Genomic DNA, 20,903 nt, shown 5'->3' on the forward strand with positions numbered 1-20,903 from the left:
TGCTGATCCAGACGCTCAGTGGGTCAAAGATCGTAAGTCGTGCTAAAAAGAAACACACACAAAAATAAATGCAAAGTATTTACAGAGAAAAACTGAAGCTCCTGCTTGTCTGTTTTTCCTCTCTAGTCACTGCCAAAATGACGAAGGTGTGAAGCCTGTCTGCTAAATCAGTATTTCCAGTATTTCCATCACCTTTAACCTCCTTAAAGACCTGAACTCTTTCATAGCATACATTTTTAATTTCTTTTTCATATTTGGACATATTAGGACCCGATAAATGTAAAAACATAGATTACCAGATATTTTATTTTACCTGATTTTTATTTCTAAGAAAAATGAGAGCCGCATATTAGGATATTCGTTTAAAATTTTGATCGAACAGTTGAGTGCAATGTCCTCGTAAGTGGATATCAGTAGAGTAAAATTGAGCATTTTGGTCAAGATAATGCAAAATGTGATGTCCACATATGTGGACACCAGGAGGCTAAAGGCACATTCAAACCAGAGCGCTTTCTCAGCCTAGCTGTCTTAAAACTCTTTTTTTTTATTTTGCATTTGTAAATTTTTAGTCTTACCTGTGGAGTAACCCTGTATTTTATCCATGCTGTTGACTTCATTGTTTTTTTAATTGATCATTGGAGTTCAGGTTTTATTTGTCTTTTGTTTTTTGTGTTTTTTGCTTATTTGTGAATCTTTTTCTGTGCATTATGTGTTTATGTGACACCAAATGTGGCTGTGAAAACAATATAACAACAAACTTTTGTATTATTGAGCGAATATTTTCCTGCTGTTGTTTGAATCGCCTGTTGCATTCCACTAGTGTTTTCAGTGAGGATGATCGCTAAGTAGACTGTCCAGGTTTTTTATAAAACTTTATCTTCTACCCAAGTTCATGCAGCCAACGATGAACATAAGTGGGTCGGACCAGTGAAACTCCCTTTTCAGTCGGTCTAAAGACATTTAAAGACAAATTAATAACCAAGAAATCTTATTATATGAAAAAAAGCACAATGTAAAACTTCATCTCAGTTTGCCAGTATGTTAAAGAAATACTCATTTAGTTAATCAATAGAATGTATCAGCACAACTCTCCAGACAGAAAATTTTGTTAATTCACAGAAAATATCTTATTCTTTTTCTCTTTTTTTATTCCTCTGGACCCATTGTGAAAAAGAAATGTCTATAGTAGTCTTTTCTTTAAATGTTTGTCTGTTTCTTAACTAGTTTGATGTAGCATGAACGGCCATGGGCAGGTCTGTGTCAAGACCTGGAATTTGTGTTGTGCAGATTTGGCCTCCAGCCCTCATGTTGAAGATCAGGGGGTCGAACATTTAAATTGAGGGGTGTTACAGCCCAAAGCTGCTGGGCTCCTTCCTTTGGTTAACTGTTTTTGTTAATTAGCTTGTGCAGCCCCCTGCTGGAGATGGCTGCACCTTCTCAGGCTGCCTTCCTAACCCAAGTGCAACCACAGCAGAGCTACATATAGAAGCTGTTTGAGTTTGAATTTTATTGGAAACAGTTCAGATTTCATACATCTTTCGTTTGTTGCTAGTGCAAAGCTAATTGGTATTTTTTAACAGCATTAACAGAACCTGGAAAGGCTTAATGCATGCAAAATCACCATCTCACACGTGCATATCACCTCAACACACACTCACACTAAGGAGTGTGAGTGTATGGCACCACTAAAGGCACCCAGCCACCTCCACCTTAGGTCTCAGTTTGTGAATAAAGAAGGTTGGGGGTGATATCATCTGCTTACTGCTGAGTGATAATCAAAACTGCATCAAAAAAAAAACAAAAACTAAATGACATGCCAGCAAACCAAGGATGGAAGGCTTCTGAGAAAGTAAGAATGCACAGGTGATTTCTAGAAAAAGTTGTTGCATCGGTAACAGTGTAACCCAGAGGTGTCAAAGTCATTTTAAATTTGGGGCACATTTTGTCCACTTTGATGTGAAGTGGGCCGGGCCAGTGAAACTCTCCTTTCTGTCAGTGTAAACTGGTTTAACTGCATATTTTATCCCTGAGATATTTCTATATAAGAAAAAGAAGCAGAATTTTAGAATTTTAGCAAACAGTAGGACATAACATGGAGTGAGGGACAGACAGAGACAGAGAGAGAGATACATTTCCTCAGCTTGCCACAAAAAAGTGTTGCATAACTTTAATTTCCTCATCATTTCCCCCATGTTAAACTCTTACAATCGTTGAATGCAGAATGCAGTGTACTGTGTTTTTCTGCTAATATATCAGGCTTATCTCTTTCCTGTCTGTGTCGTTCAGTGGTGCTTTTCGGTACTCTCAGTCTCTCACTGAACGTGCTCCTGTGACTGACCAGCATGTGATGGAGTGGGTGGGAGGTGTTATCCAACATCCGCCTCTGCGACACCACCTTGAGGGAGTCCAGCTCCATCCCCACAACATTACTGGCCTTACGGATCAGTTTATCGAGTCTGTTGGCATCTGCGACCCTCAGCCTGCTCCCCCAGCATGCAACAGCATAGAGGATCACACTGGCCACAACAGACTCGTAGAAAATCCTCAGCATTTTCTGGCAGATGTTGAAGGACCTCAGTCGCCTCAAAAAATAGAGACGACTCTGGCCCTTTCTGTAAAGTGCTGTGGTGTTTTTAGCCCAGTCCAGTTTATTGTCAATGTGTACTTCAAGGTATTTATAGTCCTCCACAATGTCAACACTGACCCCCTGGATTGAAACAGGGGTCAAGTGTTTCCTGGTCTTCCTGAAGTCCACTATCAATTCCTTTGTCTTTCCCACGTTGAGCTGCAGATGATTCTGATCACACCACGTGACAAAGGAGTCGACCACAGCCTCTGTCTCATCATCCCTGCTGATGCATCCAACCACCACAGAGTCATCAGAAAACGTCTGAAGATGGCAGGTCTCTGTGCAGTGGCTGAAGTCTGTGGTGTAGACAGGGCTGCCAGTCTTGACGTGTGAGAAGCACAAGCAACACACAGCTGCGTGACCTGGGTCATAACAGATGACATAACAGGTAAACTACAGCACTGATTCCTTTCCACACAGGGGAGAGTTTAGCTCTTAGCTTTCAATAACTGCAAAGCGTCAGCCCTTCCGGTGGTATGGTTAACAAACCAGTCCTTGTGGTAAGGGCTACTGCCTTGTGTCACATCATAGATGTTGTACCAGCTGAAGCCAAGCAGTCCCGACCTTGCCCATTCCTATAAAAACAGGTTCCTTGGATAGTATTTAGCATTTGGAGGGGTTTGTGGTTATTTATTGGTAAGTGCAGGAACATCCGCAGGCAGAGCTAATGATATTTTTTATAGGTCTATGTAGATCAGTGTGCATCCACCCCTTATCAGTGAGACTTTAATATTTCAAACCACCAACATCATACTGAGCGTTTTTTTTTTTTTTTTGAAGTAAGATGTTTGTATATTATTCATATTGCCATACAGCCCAATTCACCTGTGCAGGGGCTCAGCTGGATTGGTGGACGGAAGGATCGGCCTGGTGTAACTGGCTCCCGATGTGGACGTAAACAATAAAGGACGACGGAAGAGCCGCAGCGTTTGTGTGGTGATGAAAACGTTCTGTGCCACTTGCCCCAGGTCCAAGTGAAGCAGCCGCAGCCATAGCCAGTTAGTTATTCAGGCATGTGTGTGAAGCGCCAAGTGAGTAGGGGTGAGCTGCTGATTATTTTTGGGAAGTTTTGTTTTCTCCTGTGTTGTTAGACCAGGGAGGTCAGACTCTGTCATTTCTTTTGTTGTTTTCTTGAAGAGCTCAGAGGAGGACCGAAGTTTAGGTTGTCTTTTGTTTGTTGTGTTGGCCTTGGCTCATCCTGAAGCTGTACACTCCCGCTATCCTTTAGTTACCATTTATGTAAATAAATCATTGTTAAAAGCCCGATGCTGTGGCTGTGTCTGTTTGGGCGTGGGAGGTCAATATTGAGGAAAAAACGCCGCGTATATATTGTTTATCATGACTCTAGTTTTACGTGGCCTATCAACACAATTTATAAACTGGTATATATCACCTTGTTGCTTTGTCTTTAGGGTTAGGTATAGAATAAGATATAGAATAAGTGAAAACTTGGGGCTGTGCAGTGCACTTCTAAAACACTGTTATACCTCTGCAGTCCTACAATTTTAATAATGAAACAACAGTGCCATCATGAATCAAACATTGCGCTGGATAATTTTGAAGAAAGAACAGAGATGAGATGAGGAAACAATAAATATCGTGCAAAAACTTCCACCATGAGAGCAAAATTACACGTCCTGTTATTCAGAAATAAAAACTATTCATTCTCAAACACACACTTCCTGTTCTCAAGCATCTCAGTGCACTTTTATTCTTTGTTTTCTGCGTACAAAAAGGTCTATTAGGTAGCCACAGCCAAACAAGTCAAATGTTCCATCTCACACTTCAGAAGTGTATGAGACAGAACCTGTCCACTGAAAAGGCCAGGAATGAAGAGCCCCTCTGGAGGGCAGGAGTCCAGTGATGAGTTAACAGGGCTGAAAGACGGAAGACAGTGTCCCAAACCAGCAGTCAGAAGCCTGAGGCAGAGATTTACCTGCTGGTTTGTTTCAGATCGTATGTTCTGCTGCACAATCCAAGCGTGTTTCAGCTTGGTACAAACAGATGATGGGACATTTTCCTTCAGGATTAAAAAAACCGTTGTTCAGAAATTTCAAAAATAGTAAAAATGGAACAAACGAAAACACACACTGGTATTTCATTTCTGTCTTTCTTTTTCTTTGTTTAAATTTGTCAAGAAGTCAAGAAGTCGTCAGAGTCACAAATTCATGAGTTTCAAGTTTAGCAGAAACCAAAACCATTCAGCTCTGTAAAAAAAATTTGTGTGTCAGCTGCTGCTGGTTGGTTTCAAGGTGAGAAAAAAAAGTCTTTGACATCAAACAGACACCTTTATTGAACTGAAGCTGCTCTAACCACTGCATGATGATCCTGCTATTTTCTGTTTGCAGCTGCTCTTTGGTGTTTGCTGTATTCTGCAGACAGGTGGGTGTCGGTTAGCCACAACAAAACAGCAACAAATCAAACTTTCCACAGGACATATTTTAGAAACCCAGAGACCCACGTGAGAAATGCGAAAATTTGTTGATGTTGCAGAAATCCAGGAAACACAAAAAAGTTTCGTTTGGTGATTTTTAGCTTTTTCAACCAAGATGAAAATACTTATAAAAATCTCTGTAACATGTGAATGTTCTCTAGTCTGAGGTGCTGGGATGAACCAGTTAGAGACCAGCAGCTGGACGTCAGTGGTTGGACTGGTGGACTACTTCAGTGAAGAGTAGATGATGTCTGGCTCTGGTTTAAAGTCTGAAGACAAACACACACAGTTCAAACAACAGGAAACATGATTACAAGCTTTGCAGTTTAATCAAGACCTCCAATCTCCACCTCTCTGCATCACACACAGTCCCAGTTCAGACTGAAGTGTGAACTGAGACGAGGTCTGAGCTTGAGCCAGGATGTGGTTAGCTTAGCATGGTTAGCAGTTAGCAACAGGATGAGCAGCTAGCTTGTTTCTGTCCTAAGTTAAAGATAAAGAGCAGCTGTACCTGGGACTCTTTGTTCTGATGGTTGTCTGTCCATAACTGATGTCTTCAGTTCTCCCTCCTGGGTAGACTACAACTGAATCCGTCTCTGTAGAATGAAACACATCCAAATTACTACACGCATAACAACTGCATTGCTTTTCTGCATTCTTCTTTTTGGTAAAGTGGCACAATAAAGAGATTAAGCGATAACAACTATGGCTGTTTTCTTATCTGAACTCATCTGCTGTGAAACAGTTGTACACATGGAAGTTTTCTTTGACACAGGACGACCACAAAGCTGCCATCCGCTGTAAATGCTGACTGATGCATTTCACCATGGAGCACAAAGCAAACATCACAGCATGAAGGCTGCTCTTGTCCAAATCATATACAGAGATGTATCATGTTAATTAGAATCTTCAGCAAGATTGATGTGGTCAACATGTCAGAGTGTCATGGAAAGGTGGGACGTACAAATACTTCCATTTTGCTACTTTATTCGAATTTTCAGATATCTGTACTTTACTTGAGTAGTTCTTTTTTCTGACAACATTTTACTTTTACTCTCTACATTTTTAAACAAATATCTGTACTTTCCACTCTTTACATTTTTGAAACAGAGTCATTACTTTTGGTTTCAATCATTTCCAATCGCTGTGAGCCTTCAAACATCAAAATGATTTGAGCCTAAAAACAATAGTATTTTGGTACGTGGTATAAAATATAAGAAATAGGCAAAACTGTGTGTCATAGTCAGGGATTAAAGATGGTGTTTTTCGTGTCTTTTGCACAGCGCTAAAATGAATGCTAATGTTCATAGGTTCTGGTTGCTTTAGTATCTAGCTAGCCCTCGAAAAGGGGAAGGAGCATAAAGGGAGTAACGTTGTTTAAGAAGCAGGTAATTTCAAATGCAACATGTCTATCAACTTAATAAACATCAGCAAACACACAAACTGTTTGTGTGCAGTTTGTCTCACAGTGTGTTGCTAGCTGAAGGTCCGGCTTTGGGACCGTTAGCAGCTCACAGGGACTGAAAAGAAAGAGAGCTAACTTCACTCAGAGATGGAGAAAGATAAGAATAGAGGAAAGGAGAGGAAGAAGAGAGCTTAGAGTTAAAAATATGTGTTACGTGTTATTCAAAAACTTCCTTGAAAACAATCTGCAGTTTCGGTTTGTCACACTGTGATGGATTTAGTGTGTGACTGCTGCAAAGTGGCTGTGGTTTCATGGTCAGAGTTTGCTTACATCAAATGTAGCAGAGATAAATTTGAAACTAAGCTGATGACACTGACATTCATTTACTAAATTTCACCTTCACACTAACTTTATCCAGTCTAGTATAAGGACAGTGTACACAGTGTACTGTAAGTGTATTGTACGGAAATCAGTCAAGATAGCTTGTGAACTATCTGCTCACAACTTGTTGAATTCAGCTTACAAACAGCTGGATGGAGACTCTTCATGACCGCTGATGTCACACTTGTAGAGGCCTTCATCAGACCTGGAAACATGCTGGATGGTCATGTGACCTGTAGGCTGCTTCCTGATGAGGGAGCCATCTTTATAGAAAGCAGCTGGGAGGTTGGAGGGAGTGGTCTTTGTTTTACAGAGCAGAGTGACGTCATCTCCCTCCATCACAGGGAGGACAGGACTCTGCAGGATCACTGATCCACCTCAACACAGAGACAAACTACAGCATTTCATCCATTTACACACAGCTTCATCAACACTAACTCCACACACTCAGCTTACCAGTGACTGTCATGTTAACCATGTTACTGATGGGACCCTCTCTGGACTCACACCAGTAAACTCCACTGTCTCGTTCAACGGTGTAAGGGATGTCACAGGAAAACTTAACTGATGTTCCCCACCCATCTCCACACTGAGTGCTCTGTCCTTTGCTTGTGTTTCTCCTCAGAGTCCATCCAGCAGAGCTGTCGTCCTCCTCACAGCTCAGAGACACAAAGTCTCCTTCAAAGAACTGAGAGCTGCTGGGACTCACAGTCAGACGAGCTGTGAGGGTTAAAATGAAAAACTGATGATCTGTTACACTTTTGTCAAAAACAACAGAATGACGTAAAAGGTGTTTTGTTAAATAAATAATTTCATTCAGTTTTTTATGTGAGCTCCATTGTGAACCATGAACCCAATCAGGTCACATCAGTGAGCATTTCTCAGGTTTAAACTGTGACAGAAGAAGGTTACTGACCTTGGTTTGTTGTGCAGCTCAGCAGTGAGATCAGAACTAAAGAGAAATGACACTCAGGTTGATTTGAGGTGAACATAAAGAACAACTCCACACAAACAGCTGACAAACACACAAACTTGTCTCTCTGATATATCTGCTCATTTTCAGTTTGATGCCAGCAACATGTTTCAATAAAGTTTGGACAACAAGCGCCTGAAAAAGTAAATCCCTAATCCCTAAAAACAACCCAGTACAGTCATGTGTCCACTGTGCAGCTGTGTTGATATAATGAGTGAATGATTTGATCTTTTCACTGCCTGCTGTGTTTCCTCGACTCCTGAGCAAAGATAAAGAGTCAGTTCAGACCTGCAGTTGGTCCTCGTGGTGTTTTGAACTTGAATTCAGCCTGATTTGTTTTTCATGTCTTCTCCTCCATCATCAGTTATCAGGAGAGCAGACAGTCAAAGTACAAGAATTCAAACAAACACAGAGATTCTACTTACAGAGCAGACACAGCACAGATGTTTCCTTCATCGTCCTTCTCACTCATTTCAGCTTTTTTTCATTTCTCTCACTGACACCAAGTAAAGCCCGCCCTCTTCCTCTGACTCTGTGGTTTACTTTTCATATAATTACCCAGACAGTGGTTTAAATTTTTTTCATTGGATAAAAATACAAGTGAATATCTTTTGTAAAAATATAATCATAAAGACACTGTATCACTGTTAATAACATCACTGAAATAAAATTACATGTAAATACACTTTTATGTAATGTGAGTTTAACCTAGATGATTTTTCTTGGGATTTTTTTAACACAACAAAATCTCCTCTGCTCTCAGTGATCTGTAGTTTGGTTGATGAACAAATCCATGTCCATGTAGTTACGTCCCCCTCAGTGAGAGAGGCAGATATGAGCTGAAACACAGGAATCAAACCAGGGACGCTGCTGTTATGGAGCTGAACTGGAACCATTCAGACACTGAGGCCCTCTGAACACATTTTAATTACAGCTGTGCAGAGACACACTGATGACTGACTGGAACACTATGATTCACATTTTACATTCACACCATCCTCACACATGGTTTATATATGGCCACTAGAGGGAGATGTTGGACTTTATGTACTAACATGGAGACAAGAAGATTAGCACATCGAGCACAGCCGAGTTTTGAGGTGTGTGTGATTTTCTTTGCACAAGTATGTGATCAGCACAATTATAAAACAAAAACTTGTCTGCTGGAACATATGTTCTGACTTTTGTTTGTCAAATTCATCTTAAATTGAAGAGTATTGCTTAAAGCAGGGGTGGGCAACTCCAGGTCTTGAGGGCCAGTGTCCTGCAGGTTTTCGATCTCACCCTGGGTCACCACACCTGAATCAAATGATTAGGCCATTACCAGGCCTCTGGAGAATTTCAAGACATGTTGAGGAGGTCGTTTAGCCATTTAAATCAGCTGTGGTGGCTCAAGGACACATCTAAAACCTGCAGGACACCGGCCCCTGAGACCTGGGCTTGCCTACTGCTGGTTTACAGCGACACGTTTTTCTATTACTTTTTCTAATATTTTTCTAAACATACAGTATTATCAACAACTGAAGCTAAAAATACACTGAACCCCATCATCACTATTTACCATTTGACAGGAGAGCGAAACTATGTCTTTATGAATCTTGATGAGAGATCAGAATGATGACCTTTATAAAGGACATCTGTTCTTTTAAGCAAAGTAGAGCAGTTACGACTTTTTAAATATTAGAAGAAAAATAGCAAGAAGCAGAAAATATTTGTGATGTAAAGAGGGAAATCTGCAAATTCATGGTCTTTACCACTCCACATTGTTTTGAAGTCTTAACTAAGATCAATGTTTTAAATAGATAAAACCATACCTAACTTAGACAGATGTTAGAATTGTTCAATTAAATTTTTCTAATGTGTGTGAGATCTCTTTAATCCGCTTGGCTTCAGTCTGAACACCCCATGTTAAAGGATTTTTCAGTTTCTAAAATTAATCTAGAAGTCAGGAGCGCAGGAGGAGATAATGGAGGAGATATAGTTGGAACATTTAGAAATATATACAGAAAAGCATTAATGGGGCATAGCTACAGCTGGAATGGTCAAACCATGGAGAATGAGGACTCTGTAAACAACTTGTTCTTTGTATCCTGTCAGATAATTATCTTTAAAGTATTTTTTGGCTTCCTATCAATAATTCTTTTTTTCATTATTATTTATTTTAAAACTAGCATTATGGTGATCCTCTCCTCTTTTTCCTCCTTGTAGCTCCTCCTCACAGTACCATGGTACCAGTGTAGAAACAATAATGAAGTAGACCTCAAAGAGCTTTCATCAGGAAAATCACTTTTCGGATCCATCCATTTAGAAAAAAACCTTTTCTTATTTGTTAAAATAAAAATTAAAGAAATAAAATAAGAATGCAGGTAAAACAGAAATAGTTTCTGGATATTTGTTTATTTGGCTGTTAGGTGCAGCAGGGTATTTACTGGCTCCTTCATTTAGATCCAGTCAAACTCTGAGGCCATATTGTGAGCTGCTAACCTCTGTGTTAGCTTGCATGTTATCAGACTGAACATCTTTTAAAGTTAACAGCAACATTTTCATCCAAAATTAGCTGATCAAAAAATTGCACTTTTATAAGTTTAATGCAGTTTTGATTGTGTGGTATATGATTTCAAGTTCTAATATTTGAGATAATACAGTTCTGGTGTTTTCGATTTGTCTCTTGGATGGCCTCCAACTAAATGCCCAATGCATAATCTGGCCCAGTTTATGCTCAAATAACCTCTTGACTTTATTTTGTTTTAAACGTTGAAGGATTGTTCATCTTTTACAGTTTCTGTTTATTATGTGGGAAAGAACAGTGTGTAAATAAATCTACAGCCACAGAAACTATTGGAACAACTGAATGCTATAAGACAGATATTATTTGAATATACTTTGTACATTCTACCAAAATAAAATGTAAATTCAAAATATGATCTGAGAATGTTTGACATGTACCTGCTAGATGTTTAGTTTTACTGATTTCTGTCTTTCAACATTTTCAGTGACACGACTGAAAGCAAAGCACAAGAATCACAGTTAAGCTGACATTTCAAACAGGCTGAAGTTCAACAGGAGGCTGGTATGAATCCTGACTCTGTTGTTCTTTATGTTTTCTGTAGATCAAGAAACCAACAACACCAGTAAAAAGAAGAAGAGCAGGAACTGTCAGGCCAACGATCAGTCCAACAGATCCATCCTCTGTGTCTCCTCCTGTCTGACCTGCAGGTGAGAAACAGGTGTGAGGTGTCAGCTGTCAGGTAGGTGATGAGTGAAGAACAGAACAGAATCCATTTCCTCTTCAAACTGCTGTCAGACATTATCTACTGCACTCTGATCACATCACTCAGACCAGCTGCTTTCTACAAAGTCTCATCAACAACATCTTTAGAAACAAACATCAACAACCAGGAAGCAGCTTCACCTCTGATCACACACACACTCAACTCTACTCACTCACCTGGAGGAACAACTCTCAGGGTGATGCTGGTGATGGGGTCAGTCTTCAGATGAGCTCTCTTCCTGCGGTTTGTTCGTCTGTGGACGACACGGCACTCATATTTTCCAGCATCATTAATCCTCACATTCTTCAGAATCAGAGACACGTCTCCATCCTTCATCTGTCTGTCCTGGAGATCCACCCGGTTCTTAAAAGATGGATGCTGGTCATCTGGAACAAACTGATCATCCCGGTACAGCAAAACGTACTGTCCCTTTTGGTCACACCTGCTCCACTCTACAACTATGATGTTGTTGTTTGGAGCTCGACATGTCAAAGTGACGTCCTGTCCAGACTCAGCTGTGATGTTTTTCTGGTCTGAAAGAGGAAACAACACAGAGCAGAGAGGTTAAAGGTTAGCTGGTGACTTCTACAACAGCCAATCAGAGTGAAGGTCTGTGTCAAACCTCATCTTCTTCTGAAATTAATTTAAAAGTCTGTTCAAGTGTTTCACTTTGTTACCTACCTACAATAAATAAGGAGCTAGTTTTGAACTGAGACTGCTGTTATAAAGTTTTTAGTACACTGGAGTTCTCAGAAATGCTTTAAGCACAAAATCACAAATACTCTACAGTTCCTGCAGCTTCCACAAAAAACATGTGCTGATAATAAGTGAACATAATGTGTGAGAGAAAGCAGCCTCTCATTATAAGACACTGTGAGTCTCTGCATGCTGCCTTTATGGAGCTACAGCTGTTTGTATACACTGAACTAAAAGCTTTGTAGCTGTATACTGACTCCTGACACTACAACACATCACACTGACACACATAAAGCCTCATTTATGCATCTGTCTGCTTAAACGTTTGTTTAGACAGCAGGGAGAGACGGGTTTTCACTAAGATGTCCTCCTGTGCAGTCCTCCAAAATCCAGACTGTGCATTACTGAAAGTGGATGACACAGAGATCTGTGACTGCAGAGACATTTTCATTGTTCTTCACACTCGTTTTCACTTCAGCTCATCTGCTCTCTTCTCTGTGGCTGGCTGACGAACCAACAACAACACAAGCAACAACGACCCACAGACCGGTTGTATCACATACTTTGTACACTGACTCCATCTGACAGTATGTGAGGAGCATTTTACCTCCTCACTACGTACGACTCTGGATACTGTAGCTCCTGTGAAAACTAAGGTCTCAAATCCGAAGTACCTGACTCCGTGGTATAATTCTCAAACACGTAGCCTAAAGCAGATTACTCGTAAGCTGGAGAGGAAATGGCGTGTCACAAATTTAGAGGATCATCATTTAGCCTGGAGAAATAGTTTGCTGCTTTATAAGAAAGCCCTCCGCAAAGCCAGAACATCTTACTATTCGTCACTGATTGAAGAAAATAAGAACAACCCCAGGTTTCTCTTCAGCACTGTAGCCAGGCTGACAAAAAGTCAGAGCTCTACTGAGCCAACCATCCCTTTAACGTTAACTAGTAATGACTCCATGAATTTCTTCACAAATAAAATTCTTATCATTAGAGAAAAAATTACCAATAATCATCCCACAGATGTAATATTATCTACAGCTACTTTTAGTACCATTGATGTTAAGTTAGACTCTTTTTCTCCAATTGATCTTTCTGAGTTAACTTCAATAATTACTTCCTCCAAACCATCAACGTGTCTTTTAGACCCCATTCCTACAAAACTGCTCAAAGAAGTCCTGCCATTAATTAATTCTTCGATCTTAAATATGATCAACCTATCTCTAATAATCGGCTATGTACCACAGGCCTTCAAGGTGGCTGTAGTTAAACCTTTACTCAAAAAGCCATCTCTAGACCCAGCTGTCTTAGCTAATTATAGGCCAATCTCCAACCTTCCTTTCATATCAAAAATCCTTGAAAGAGTAGTTGTCAAACAGCTAACAGATCATCTGCAGAGGAATGGCTTATTTGAAGAGTTTCAGTCAGGTTTCAGAGCTCATCACAGCACAGAAACAGCTTTAGTGAAGGTTACAAATGATCTTCTTATGGCCTCTGACAGTGGACTCGTCTCTGTGCTTGTCCTGCTAGACCTCAGTGCTGCGTTTGATACTGTTGATCATAATATCCTATTAGAGCGATTAGAACATGCTGTAGGTATTAAAGGTACTGTGCTGCAGTGGTTTGTATCATATCTATCTAATAGACTCCAATTTGTACATGTAAATGGAGAGTCCTCTTCAGACACTAAGGTCAATTATGGTGTTCCACAGGGTTCAGTGCTAGGACCAATTCTGTTTACATTATACATGCTTCCCTTAGGCAGCATCATTAGAAGACAGCATAAATTTTCACTGCTATGCAGATGACACGCAGCTCTATCTATCCATGAAGCCAGGTAACACACACCAATTAGTTAAACTGCAGGAATGTCTTAAAGACATAAAGACCTGGATGGCCGCTAACTTTCTGCTTCTTAATTCAGATAAAACTGAGGTTATTGTACTCGGCCCTGAAAATCTTAGAAATATGGTATCTAAGCAGATTCTTACTCTGGATGGCATTACCTTGGCCTCCAGTAATGCTGTGAGAAACCTTGGAGTCATTTTTGACCAGGACATGTCCTTCAATGCACATATTAAACAAATATGTAAGACTGCTTTCTTCCATTTGCGCAACATCTCTAAAATTAGAAATATCCTGTCTCAGAGTGATGCTGAAAAACTAGTTCATGCATTTATTACTTCCAGGCTGGACTACTGTAATTCTTTATTATCAGGATGTCCTAAAAACTCCCTGAAAAGCCTTCAGCTAATCCAAAATGCTGCAGCAAGAGTCCTGACAGGGACTAGAAAGAGAGAGCATATTTCTCCTGTTTTGGCTTCCCTTCATTGGCTTCCTGTTAAATCCAGAATATAAATCAAAATCCTGCTCCTCACATACAAGGTCTTAAATAATCAGGCCCCATCTTATCTTAATGACCTTGTAGTACCATATCACCCTATTAGAGCACTTCGCTCTCGCTCTGCAGGCCTACTTGTTGTTCCTAGAGTATTTAAAAGTAGAATGGGAGGCAGAGCCTTCAGTTTTCAGGCCCCTCTTCTGTGGAACCAGCTTCCAGTTTGGATTCGGGAGACAGACGCTATCTCTACTTTCAAGATTAGGCTTAAAACTTTCCTTTTTGCTAAAGCATATAGTTAGGGCTGGACCAGGTGACCCTGAATCCTCCCTTAGTTATGCTGCAATAGACGTAGGCTGCCGGGGATTCCCATGATGCATTGAGTTTTTCCTTTCCAGTCACCTTTCTCACTCACTATGTGTTAATAGACCTCTCTGCATTGAATCATATCTGTTATTAATCTCTGTCTCTCTTCCACAGCATGTCTTTATCCTGTTTTCCTTCTCTCACCCCAACCGGTCACAGCAGATGGCCCCGCCCCTCCCTGAGCCTGGTTCTGCCGGAGGTTTCTTCCTGTTAAAAGGGAGTTTTTCCTTCCCACTGTCGCCAAAGTGCTTGCTCATAGGGGGTCATATGATTGTTGGGTTTTCTCTGTATTTATTATTGTGCGATCTACTGTACAATATAAAGCGCCTTGAGGCGACTTTTGTTGTGATTTGGCGCTAAATAAATAAAATTGAATTGAATTGAATTGAATTGAATTGAATTGAATTGACAGCAGAGCTCTCTGCATGCAGACAGACAGTCCCTGAACAGTGGATGCACCACGTCTGCTGGACTGTAAACTCCTCTTTACACTGGTTCTTCTCACACAGAGAATGGGTGGAGTCTTTGTCAACATCACACAGACTCCACCCAACCTCATGCTGCAGTAGGTAGAAGTACAGGTCACAGCTGTAGCTGTAGTTGGTACCTAGAGTGGCACCTTCAGATGCCACTGATTTACTGCAGCAGTTGCCTCTATTTGGAGGTGATGCCACAACCTGTGGAGTAGAAAGTTGCGCTGATTAAGCATTTTTATTAAGGAAACTGCTGATAGCTTTTTTTCTTTCTCCTTTTCTCCAACAGTGTCAACATGGGTTAACTTTAAAGTTGCCTCCTGCCCCTCACAACTTAAGAAGCAACCACCTGGGCAGGTAAGTGCACTTATTTATTAATCTACTGATCTGTGTCCCAGATTGTGAACAAGTTTCATGAAAATGTACATAAATGAGATGACAGACCTTGCTGACCATAAATACAATACACAAACGTCACATTTGGGGGACGGGTCAGGCTAGATAGCAAAAAGAAAAACAGTGAAATGTGTAAGAAGAGCAATTCAGGAGAATTGCTCTTCTGTTTTGCTTCTGACATAGCTCAGAAGCAAAACAAATTGTGTTTTCCTTTCTTTTCCCACAAATGCTAATTGACAGTGGTTAGCTCAGGGGCTACTGTCCAACCCACAATTGAGATTAAGATTAAAAATTTTACATTTTCAATAATATTTACGAGCACTGCTGCCATCTTGGATTGTGAACTCAGGTGTCTTTCACTTTCTAAAGTTCAACGTAATCATGAAATTTCCCACAGAAAAATTAAACACAATTACAAACCATCATTCCTTCTGTTTATCTCTGTGGGGGATTTCTTTTAGTTTCCAAAAGTTAAATCTCACCTGCTGAGACAAACACGAAGACACGACCAACAGTGAAATGGAGCAAAGCGGAGCATATGTTCGAGGATATATTTCCGTATTTAGCTTCCAAGCTAAATAAGGAAATGTGGGATCTCGATGTCATGATGTCACATGACCTAAATAAAATTAATTCACATGACTTGCGTCCAACCTAATAAAAAGTACAAGCTCTAAGACCCAAGTTACACAGTCCTAGAAAGTGGTCCCATAACAACCAGCTAACTGCCGATCATGAGAAACCAACCCACTTTAATCTCTGACATGGTACATGATTTTGCCTCTTTCACATCTTTTTATGCGACATGCCCTGGTAATTAATACATGAATAGGATTGCCTTTTATGTGGTACTGTTTAGGCTCAAAAAGGTTTGATTTTTTAAGGCCTGGAGTGACATGAAACAACGAGTCTGTTCTGAAAGTGTTAGGAGTACAGATATTTGTTTCAAAATGTAGGGAGTAGAAGTAAAAAGTTGTTGGAAAATAAATACTCAAGTACAGATAACTGAAAATTCCACTTAAGTACTTGAACGAAATCTTTGTACTTCCTACCTTTAAGAGTAACTGCGTAAAAGCTATTAAACACTAAATGCTTTACACATTTTCAACATGATATTAATCTGTAACCAGCAATGTTCCCTCTAAGCTGCGCACATGCGCAATTGCGCACTGCTGGCACGGTCTCTGCGCACAGAAAATCTGCATTGCGCACAAACAAAATCTAACCTGAATTGAAATTAAAATTAATACTTTAACAATTCTTTTTTGCAGTGTTAGTCAGTAAGTGACTGGCTGCTCCTGTATGGGATTAGAACGATGCCACCTTATCCCATAGTCCAGCCAATAATGCGATTCACATTCGTATATACGCAGCTAATCAACATTGTTGACAGGCTATGACAGCGTCCTTATGTGCCGACACCGGTGTTTTAGCTAGCAAAGCGGCGTGGCTGATGTGGAGTGAAGCCACGTTAATGACAACGTGTACAACCATCGGAGATGTGAGCAGGACAGACGAACAATTGACGGATAAAGTGTGGACTTTATACCAGTTTTTAAATTGTGTTGATAGGCCACGTAAAACCAGAGTTGTGATAAAAAAAAAATGCAATGTTTGGTTTTCTTCCTGAATACTGTCGTTGTTTATATTTACTGCGGGAAGAAACGGTAAAAACGGCGTTTTATAAGAAAAAAGTATTTTCAGTGGATAATGAAATCTGAGTTTTAACCCTGACTCCTTTAGTTTTAATTTAAGGTTTAAATAAAGCCAAAAGTTGCAGATCTCAACTGCTCGATCCACCATTTTGTGTCTTACAGACACATAGATAGAACAGAAAAAAGTGTGCAGCACCAAAAAGAGGCGATCACAAATGGGTATAAATGAAATAATGTCTTTAAAACTGAATTTAATATGCATAATATACAAGAAAAAGACTTTATTAGACTCTGAGTGACTCCACCCAATCTCTTCACATACGAACAAACTGATCTCATATGAAAATGACTCGACTGCAAACTGTTTATCACACAAGAAAATATTGTTTGGTTTATAACAGTAAATTATAAAACCTCACCTGCAGAGACGAACATTAAAACAACAACCAACAGCAAAGTCGAGAACAGCAACGCAGTCACAGCAAACATTTCCGTGTTGTTATCGCTGATCTGATTTTGTTCTAAGTGTCTGAGTCTGTTGGTATTTTCACTGAATAGCAGAACCTGGGTTTAAAATCTAACTATATTAGTTTAAATTTAAGTTTAAAATGTAAAGAAATTTGTTTTCTTTCAACCATCTATCGACACGCCCCACTTCTAAAAACAGAAGCCGCGTCAGAGCGACAGAATGACGGCGCGCACTGTAGGACATTTAGAAATAAGCGATATAGTTGAAAGAAGATTTTAGTGTTCAGATCTTGAACAAACTAATCAGAACCTCTCATGTGTCAGTCGTCACGTATGAACAGTTTGTGTTCCAGTCTTTGAAGCAGATGTTTGTTTCTGACAGTAAGTTTCAGGCTCACAGCTTTCCTGCTTCAGTCTCCAACCAGCTTTGTAGTTGTATACTGACATCACACTGACACACACAGTACACTTCTTTGTCTCTGTCACAGCTGGATTACACCAACACACATTAGGTCCACACAGACTCCACCCAGCCTTGTGTCTCCTTCACACACAGACAAACTGAATCAACATGAAAATAGGTCTTTGAGGAATATTATTCATTATTTAATCAGAGTGACACATCTCAGCTGCACAGACAAACATGACAAACATCAAAGTGGAGCAGAGTGACGAAGTTACAGCAGACATTTCCATTTTCTACATTTCTGCTGATCTGACTCTTAGTTTCATCTAAATGTCTGACTCAGGTTTAGTTATTCAGTGAAACAAAGTTTAAGCCAGACTAGGTGAGATTAAATTTAAGGTTTAAATAAAGCTGAAAGATTTGTCTTTCAGCCGCTCATTCAAAGTCAACACTTCCAATTCAACTTCATGAAAGGAAATTGCATTTTACCAACATTTGAAAATTTAAAAAGCAAATGAATTTTGTAGCAATGATTTCATGGTTCAGGATTTACAAGAAATGACATTTTAAATGAAGTCTCACTCTTTGTTTAAACAGTTTTCTATTAAAACATTTTTATGGGTGATGTTAACTGAACTGTAACCATGACAACTGAAACTTTTTACCTAAAAGACTGAAAATGATTTTAGAAAAACACAGCAAACACTTACTGTTGTTGTATGGCGATCTGTTAAATCCTCAAACTCTCTTCTGATCATCAGGATGGAAAAAACAAATCCATACAAAGATAAAAAGTGTGAGGTTGGTATAATCCATCTGCTCTTTCTGTAGGTCAAGAAAAACCTGATAAAGTCCCAGAAAGTTGATTCTGTTCATGTGGACGTAGAGTTTTCATCTGGAAAAAAATATCATCACTCATCCAAGTGACTTCTTCAGGCCACTGACGACTAAAGTCAACTTTTTTGGATTTCCTTACCTGGCTGATTGAGCATGTATCAGGACATTATGATGAACCTACCCCTTAATGTTTATTCAACATGAGCAGTTAAAAAAGTAAACAATAAAAAATAATAGAATGTAACAAGTTAATCTGTGGGAGAACTCTGAGCCACAAAGCTGATCTAACTGACTGATTTCACTTTGACATCCTGTTTAAACAGACACATCCTAGTATTCAGAACAGAACCGCTCCACCTACATTTAACCACATATGCAATCTTGTTGCAGTTACAGGAAACAAACTTCAACTGCTTTCAAAGAAAAAGGGTGGATCCGTAGAGACAAACTTCCACTCTGTCAGTGATTTATCTTTAAGTTGTGTTGGAGCCACAGAGAGCAAATCTTCTTCATGGAGAACCAGTGAGGCTGTTTGGACTTTCCTATGAAACATCAGTGCAGGAGTCTCTCAGTACATCTGTTTACAGTGAGGGACAAAGAAGCAGCAGAAACAACCACAGAGAAAACATGGAAAAAACAAGCGTCAGCAAATTTTCTGCAATGCATGCAGCTCCTGCAACACTTCCTGTAAATCACATGACTATACTCACCTAAAAGGCTGAAAGCTCATTTTAAATACTTGATGTTGTTCTTGAGGATTTCTGAAACCCTTGAACACTCCACTGATCATCAGGACTGAACAACAGAGACACTTTAGATCTGTGTGACATCAGTGCCGATAGCACTTATTCCTGATTGCTCCAGTTGTAGGCTCAGATATTTGACAAGCAAATCCCATGTATGCTAGTTGTTGTTTCAAAGACACATAGGTAGATGTGTAGAGACGACCTCACACTCCACTCTGTCTGTGTGTGAATGTAGATTTGATCCCAAAGCTGTTTATTAAACCACTCTTAAAGCTCTGCTGGTCAGGGCTCTTGGCTGAAGAAGAAGAATTATAAATAAATAATGTAAGAAAACGCACAAAATATTTACTGACTGCAGCTGCTGAATAAAAGGAAAGTGAGATGTATGTCATAAACTGTGATACTAAGAAACTGTGATTTTGGATTTTTAAAGTGGTGCTCTTATTTGTAGAGCAGCTGCCATGCTGTAATACCCAGTTTGACCGTTAGATGGCAGCAGGCTTTAAATGCCATTCATTCACTGAGAGGTTCAACAGAGTTTCTTCTGCAGTGCCTCATGGTGACTTCATGATCTCTCTTGACACTTCCATCGTGGCATATGTCTTTGCTAAATTTTTCTTTCCATCTCGTGAGTTTCGTGTCACAGAGCGTCATTCTGCTGACTAACAGCCTCTCTCTGCTTTGGCGACAGCAAAAGATTCTTCCAGAGCTTTGATGTGTTTGTATTTCTTCTTCAGTCCCTGGATTTCATGTTGTATAGCTGTGTTCTGCTTCCTCATTTCTTCTGTGTCATGTTTGATTTTATTAACCAAAACTATTTTCTTTCGGACTTCTTCTTCCAGAGCTTGAACTTTTTCCTGGAGTTGGTTGCACTCTTGCTTCACAGCTTCACATTCTGCTTCCATCCAGTGAAAGCTGTCTGGTGCAGAGTGTCCATACAGGCTTTTCTGCAGATCTTCAATTTGTTGCCGCAGAGTGAGATTTTCATGATCGCAGTTCATGTGATGCTTTCATGTCTGCTCAAAATATCTTTGACTTTGAGCCTCCTGTTGATGTTTGGCTTATTCATTTGGTGCTCTACTTTTACCTTATTGTAATTTTTCTCCAAATATTCAGAGCTCTGACACTGTTTGTTTATTCTGGGTTTCAAAGCATCAAGCGGTTGGTTGATGGACTTGATAGTTTCGTGTATGGCGTTGCAGTTCACCACAGTGTCTCAATGTTCCTGGTGAATTTTGTGAGACTGGATGGTTTGTTTGTTAAACTGCACCTATTTAGATTATGTTGAGGCATAAAGTGGGGCTCATAATTGCTGTGACATTCTGGTGAGCCACTCGAGATATTTATGCTTCACATTTGCTTGTTAAAATATAGTACTTTATTATTCTCTCTGCACTCAGTAGCAGGTATTGGCCAGGCCAGGTCTTT

At 39.9% G+C, this 20,903-nt stretch overlaps 1 long non-coding RNA gene across 1 annotated transcript; it reads right to left on the reverse strand.

The window, feature by feature from the left end:
* Nucleotides 1-10,823: 10,823 nt before the first annotated feature.
* Nucleotides 10,824-19,130, reverse strand: LOC109199418 (uncharacterized). Its single transcript, XR_003218898.1, has 3 exons — nucleotides 18,603-19,130; nucleotides 11,271-11,627; nucleotides 10,824-11,032 (listed from the first exon to the last, which is right to left on the reverse strand). It is a non-coding gene; the product is annotated as an uncharacterized LOC109199418 (long non-coding RNA).
* Between the last annotated feature and the right edge of the window lie 1,773 nt (nucleotides 19,131-20,903).

This window comes from Oreochromis niloticus, linkage group LG3 (assembly GCF_001858045.2).
Source record: "Oreochromis niloticus isolate F11D_XX linkage group LG3, O_niloticus_UMD_NMBU, whole genome shotgun sequence".
Classification (NCBI taxonomy): Eukaryota; Metazoa; Chordata; class Actinopteri; order Cichliformes; family Cichlidae; genus Oreochromis; species Oreochromis niloticus.